Here is a 7,220-nt window from a genome sequence, read left to right as displayed (position 1 = left end):
ATTTATATCACTTTTGGGACTAACCTACTAACCGGAGGCCCAACCCATATCGCTGTTTTCTTTGCCTATTTCATTCAGTATCTATTTATATATAAAAAGTAATTGACAGGTTAACCACAAACAAGAGAAATAGATTAAAATTCCCACAATAATTAGAAATATCTAACCATCTATTTGGTGGATTAACGATTAATAGCCATTGGAATTAAGACTTTAAAATTACCCACCATTGCCATTACTTACATGGAAATTGGCCTTGGTTTAACAAAAAAAAAAACTTCACCTATCCCGTCCGAAAATATTCCCTGGAACTTCTCTATCGATCTCAAAAATAAACCTAGCCTCCCCATCCTCAGGCCGCCACCAGGACATCAATAGACCCTCCCCGTGCTCACGTTCTCTATCGATCAACCGGGTCTCCCCATCCCCATGCCGCTACCAGGTCATCAACAGACCCTCCCCATCCTCACGCCGCCACCACGTCGATGCCCTAGATCCTTCTGCTTGATCTAGCTAGAGCCTCTCCTCCCCTGCATAGATGCACCACCATGACATCCGCCCGCAGCTAGCTGGATTCGTTCCTCCACTCCATGGCTGCATCGCCATGGGATACTGGCGGTGAACCCTGGAGCCCCTCCTCCCCTGGATCTACACCGGCATGGGATTTTTACGCTGGGCTTTCGTTTCTCCTCCTTGCTCTGTCAACCCCCTCTCTGTTCTTCCATGGCATCTTGCAATAGTCTTATAACTTGAAATTAATTAGGTCTATGAAGTTTGCCCGCCCATGTGTGTTGGCCGCAGACTGCTCGGTAGTTAGAGATATTGATGTTTACTAGGAATAACGTAAGCTGCATATAACTTGCAGTATACCTACCCATGCCAGTCTTTTTTCTTTGTATTTTTTTTGTGTATTCAGGTGATGTGTTATCACTTCCTATGCACAGTCTCCTCTTCCTATGCAGTGTCCTCTTCTGAAGCTGAATGATTTAGGCCAATAATACTTACGCAATTATGGGTGTGCAGGTTGAAGTTAATTAGGGTTCTGAAATTCTTTGTGGAAATCATGGGCAAGCGGAATTCAGAAAGCCTGGAGATGGAGCAAGAAGATCAATTTCGTTCTCAGTGATTGTCATCAACTCAAACATAGAGGTGGGGAGGATTGCACTGCCTCCATGAGGGGCACGATGCCTCACTCATTTTTATTCGCCTAAAGTACGTGGACAGGTCGCTGAAGGAGGAGAAAAGCTAGAGTGCCGTGCACAAGCGAGCAGTTTGGCACCGATGGTCCGGCGGTCTGCCTGGGTTGTTCCACATTCAAGTTGTGGTTTTGGCACGTCCCCGATGACACTCCCCTGCACTACGTGCTGACTGGCTGCACCCTGCGCCTCGGCGACGATCAGGTAACAGCAGCTACACGCAACTGTAAACCATATCTCGGACTACGATCTTCCCTTAGACATCATCCATTGTATTTCTCGCTCCGGATTTATTTATTCACTATATGCTCACGCTTGAAAGATGATGCTGAGTCCAAGTCCAACATAGGCAAGACGTTCTGTTGGCAGCAGTGCAGCAATATCCTTCCAGTATGAGACACTGAAGAGGATGAACAAACCGAGGAGATCTCTAAGCTGCCAGTCCTGCCACCTATATCATGCTGCTACTTATTTTTCTTCTCATGATGTTTTATTTGTATTCCTGCCAACTCTCTTTGGTCAGCCTATAACTTCATTGAGGTATTTTGGATTTCTGAACTATACTGAGAATGCATTATATCCAATTTACTTATTACAACTGTTTATATAATTTGACTCTTAGTAAACTTCACAGGCCAAACAATGCAAAAACGACATTAGCATAGAGAAGTTGCGTTTCTTCAGGACACCAAATGGGGGCGTCACTTTGATAGGAACCTGGAGCCTGTTGTTGATCAATATTTTCATCGTCGATCTCAGTGGCTGTAAAGCAATAGAAAGAGATGGAAGGAGAATTATAAATGAAGTCAGAATTTCCATTTCTTTTTCTCTCCTTCTATGGGATATAGTAGATGATATTTTCCATTTTTGTTCAGGTTTCGGAGATATGTATTCAGAAAAAATGTGTACAGTCTCATATATTAAAGGAGCAAAAAGAGATGTAGACGATATTGACAATACAAATATTTTGTAGCTAGGATAAGAAGTCGCCCAAACATATATATTAGTGGAGCAAAAAAAAGAAGGCCTAATATGTAGTTGCAATTTTTTTTACTTAGGTTGACTTACTCAATATTTATCTCATATGTAGTTATGCAACCATAAATTTTGCAGTTTGTCCTTCAAAGCAGTGTCAAACCTGGGTGATTGTATCAGGTAGTTACTTTTCATGTATACCTTATGTAATGTGTTTTCTCCCATTCTTATTACATGTCCTTTTATGATTTCATAGATATTGGATATATCATGAGATTGGGAGGTCTCAAAATTATTGATTGATTGCTAACTGTTCGATTACATGATATTTTGTTGCTATTAGTTGCGCTTGATCTGTATTTGACTAGATCATATAACATTTAGGCAACTGGAAGTTAATTACAGTAGTTTGATCTAAACAGTTTGGACGTTCCTGCAAGCATCCACAACTCCTCGAAAGATCTAATGACCCCGTTCATTATAGCTAGCTTTGCATTCTAGGTCCGCAACAAGCATTACACTGAACTACCAACAAACAATATTTTTTCTGAATATGTTAACTGAATATTCAGTTTCAGTGTTCATCTGTATACGTACTAATTTATATTTTCTTGAAATACGAGGAGGTACAATGCAAACAAACTATCATTTTCTGGATATGTTCATTGAATATTCAGCTATATATGCATTCTTTTATGTTGTATTAGTACAAAAATTTTAGTTTTCAGATCTTTCTAAAGTTTCTATCTATTTGGAGAGTATTTTAGTATAGCAGTGAGTTATGATGAAACTGTTATGGGCGGCCTTTCTCTGATATATTTACATATGACACCTTTAGATTTTAGGAAAAGCATCTCAAAAGTTGGTCGCTCTACACATACGAGGTTTCTCAAAACTACAAAATCCTTATGAAGATAGCCTAATGTGGCACTTTGTACGTTGTCACTTAAGCATAGTACTGTACGTGGTGGCCATTTGGTTTGTGTGTGTGCTATTGCGATGGATTTTGTGGCTAAAAGTAAGTAGAAATTATTTTATTAGGGACCAAAAATAGGTCATAATAAAAACTAATAGCGAAATATGCATCAAAGTAAAAACAATTTTTTTAGGTCCTTTCAAGTTTATGTTTTTCATCTACATTCCATTTCCATACATTCATCAATAATAATTGTTATGGCATTTATTTATAAAATAAAATGTTAATATATATTTTTCTGGAGAATGAATGGTATGCATTTTGTTCCAATATATATCTAGCATAAAATGCACATACATCCATGTTATTGAAGGTTTCAGAAAATAAATTGTATATCCATTCTATTTGTATATTTTGGAGATTAAATGGCCTATGTTCCGATCTCACACTACCACTCAGATCATATGTAATCCAGTATAACATTTCAATATTTCCGTATAAAGTGGCATCTGAACTAGATGAGCCACTTTAGCGATATAGTTCTCCCCTGGCATTTTCCATAGATCAATTGTGTGCAGCCCATATGCCACTTTTGTGTTAAATGTGGCCAAATATTTTTGTTGCATTGGGTGAAATAGATGACCCCCTAAATATATCGTTTTGTGCAAAAACATAAGTGTGATTCTATATTGTAATTATCTCAACAAATTTGATTTCTTATTTAACTCTACATATTCAATTGTATGTCAATAAGAGTGCTCTTTTCGTGCATCATATGAAATTTAAGAAATATCGAAGATACATAACCTCATATGCACTTTTTCTAAAATTACTAAGTTTGTTAAATTATTTCAGATAGGTCTGATATTTTTAATTAGGAAAACACACTATTAATTAATATTATTATTTTCTAATAGTTACTAATATTCGTTTACAAAAATAATAGTTACCAAATACAAAATCAATACATTCATAATTTATTTGTACAAACAACTTGAATCATAATATAATAATTAGTAGAAGGTTGAGATGTTGCCTGCTCACTCTAGCTGTGGTTCCCTGCTGGATTGGCTACTTCCATGGTCAAAATTATTGATTGATTGCTAACTGTTCGATTACATGATATTTTGTTGCTATTAGTTGCGCTTGATCTGTATTTGACTAGATCATATAACATTTAGGCAACTGGAAGTTAATTACAGTAGTTTGATCTAAACAGTTTGGACGTTCCTGCAAGCATCCACAACTCCTGTAAAGATCTAATGACCCCGTTCATTATAGCTAGCTTTGCATTCTAGGTCCGCAACAAGCATTACACTGAACTACCAACAAACAATATTTTTTCTGAATATGTTAACTGAATATTCAGTTTCAGTGTTCATCTGTATACGTACTAATTTATATTTTCTTGAAATACGAGGAGGTACAATGCAAACAAACTATCATTTTCTGGATATGTTCATTGAATATTCAGCTATATATGCATTCTTTTATGTTGTATTAGTACAAAAATTGTAGTTTTCAGATCTTTCTAAAGTTTCTATCTGTTTGGAGAGTATTTTAGTATAGCAGTGAGTTATGATGAAACTGTTATGGGCGGCCTTTCTCTGATATATTTACATATGACACCTTTAGATTTTAGGAAAAGCATCTCAAAAGTTGGTCGCTCTACACATACGAGGTTTCTCAAAACTACAAAATCCTTATGAAGATAGCTTAATGTGGCACTTTGTACGTTGTCACTTAAGCATACTACTGTACGTGGTGGCCATTTGGTTTGTGTGTGTGCTATTGCGATGGATTTTGTGGCTAAAAGTAAGTAGAAATTATTTTATTAGGGACCAAAAATAGGTCATAATAAAAACTAATAGCGAAATATGCATCAAAGTAAAAACAATTTTTTTAGGTCCTTTCAAGTTTATGTTTTTCATCTACATTCCATTTCCATACATTCATCAATAATAATTGTTATGGCATTTATTTATAAAATAAAATGTTAATATATATTTTTCTGGAGAATGAATGGTATGCATTTTGTTCCTATATATATCTAGCATAAAATGGACATACATCCATGTTATTGAAGGTTTCAGAAAATAAATTGTATATCCATTCTATTTGTATATTTTGGAGATTAAATGGCCTATGTTCCGATCTCACACTACCACTCAGATCATATGTAATCCAGTATAACATTTCAATATTTCCGTATAAAGTGGCATCTGAACTAGATGAGCCACTTTAGCGATATAGTTCTCCCCTGGCATTTTCCATAAATCAATTGTGTGCAGCCCATATGCCACTTTTGTGTTAAATGTGGCCAAACATTTTTGTTGCATTGGGTGAAATAGATGACCCCCTAAATATATCGTTTTGTGCAAAAACATAAGTGTGATTCTATATTGTAATTATCTCAACAAATTTGATTTCTTATTTAACTCTACATATTCAATTGTATGTCAATAAGAGTGCTCTTTTCGTGCATCATATGAAATTTAAGAAATATCGAAGATACATAACCTCATATGCACTTTTTCTAAAATTACTAAGTTTGTTAAATTATTTCAGATAGGTCTGATATTTTTAATTAGGAAAACACACTATTAATTAATATTATTATTTTCTAATAGTTACTAATATTCGTTTACAAAAATAATAGTTACCAAATACAAAATCAATACATTCATAATTTATTTGTACAAACAACTTGAATCATAATATAATAATTAGTAGAAGGTTGAGATGTTGCCTGCTCACTGTAGCTGTGGTTCCCTGCTGGATTGGCTACTTCCATGGTCAAAATTATTGATTGATTGCTAACTTTTCGATTACATGATATTTTGTTGCTATTAGTTGCGCTTGATCTGTATTTGACTAGATCATATAACATTTAGGCAACTGGAAGTTAATTACAGTAGTTTGATCTAAACAGTTTGGATGTTCCTGCAAGCATCCACAACTCCTCTAAAGATCTAATGACCCCGTTCATTATAGCTAGCTTTGCATTCTAGGTCCGCAACAAGCATTACACTGAACTACTAACAAACAATATTTTTTCTGAATATGTTAACTGAATATTCAGTTTCAGTGTTCATCTGTATACGTACTAATTTATATTTTCTTGAAATACGAGGAGGTACAATGCAAACAAACTATCATTTTCTGGATATGTTCATTGAATATTCAGCTATATATGCATGTTGTATTAGTACAAAAATTGTAGTTTTCAGATCTTTCTAAAGTTTCTATCTGTTTGGAGAGTATTTTAGTATAGCAGTGAGTTATGATGAAACTGTTATGGGCGGCCTTTCTCTGATATATTTACATATGACACCTTTAGATTTTAGGAAAAGCATCTCAAAAGTTGGTCGCTCTACACATACGAGGTTTCTCAAAACTACAAAATCCTTATGAAGATAGCCTAATGTGGCACTTTGTACGTTGTCACTTAAGCATACTACTGTACGTGGTGGCCATTTGGTTTGTGTGTGTGCTATTGCGATGGATTTTGTGGCTAAAAGTAAGTAGAAATTATTTTATTAGGGACCAAAAATAGGTCATAATACAAACTAATAGCGAAATATGCATCAAAGTAAAAACAATTTTTTTAGGTCCTTTCAAGTTTATGTTTTTCATCTACATTCCATTTCCATACATTCATCAATAATAATTGTTATGGCATTTATTTATAAAATAAAATGTTAATATATATTTTTCTGGAGAATGAATGGTATGCATTTTGTTCCTATATATATCTAGCATAAAATGGACATACATCCATGTTATTGAAGGTTTCAGAAAATAAATTGTATATCCATTCTATTTGTATATTTTGGAGATTAAATGGCCTATGTTCCGATCTCACACTACCACTCAGATCATATGTGATCCAGTATAACATTTCAATATTTCCGTATAAAGTGGCATCTGAACTAGATGAGCCACTTTAGCGATATAATTCTCCCCTGGCATTTTCCATAAATCAATTGTGTGCAGCCCATATGCCACTTTTGTGTTAAATGTGGCCAAACATTTTTGTTGCATTAGGTGAAATAGATGACCCCCTAAATATATCGTTTTGTGCAAAAACATAAGTGTGATTCTATATTGTAATTATCTCAACAAATTTGATT

The 7,220-nt window shown here is 34.9% G+C and overlaps 1 long non-coding RNA gene across 1 annotated transcript; it reads left to right on the top strand.

Moving 5' to 3' along the window:
- The first annotated feature begins 347 nt into the window (after window positions 1-347).
- Window positions 348-2,218, top strand: LOC123094270 (uncharacterized). Its single transcript, XR_006445784.1, has 3 exons — window positions 348-1,400; window positions 1,519-1,736; window positions 1,831-2,218. It is a non-coding gene; the product is annotated as an uncharacterized lncRNA (long non-coding RNA).
- The last annotated feature ends 5,002 nt before the right edge of the window (window positions 2,219-7,220 follow it).

The sequence above is a fragment of the Triticum aestivum genome, chromosome 4B (genome assembly GCF_018294505.1).
Source record: "Triticum aestivum cultivar Chinese Spring chromosome 4B, IWGSC CS RefSeq v2.1, whole genome shotgun sequence".
Classification (NCBI taxonomy): Eukaryota; Viridiplantae; Streptophyta; class Magnoliopsida; order Poales; family Poaceae; genus Triticum; species Triticum aestivum.
Note: the sequence above shows the minus strand (reverse complement) of the source record. Positions and strands in the feature narration are given on the sequence as shown.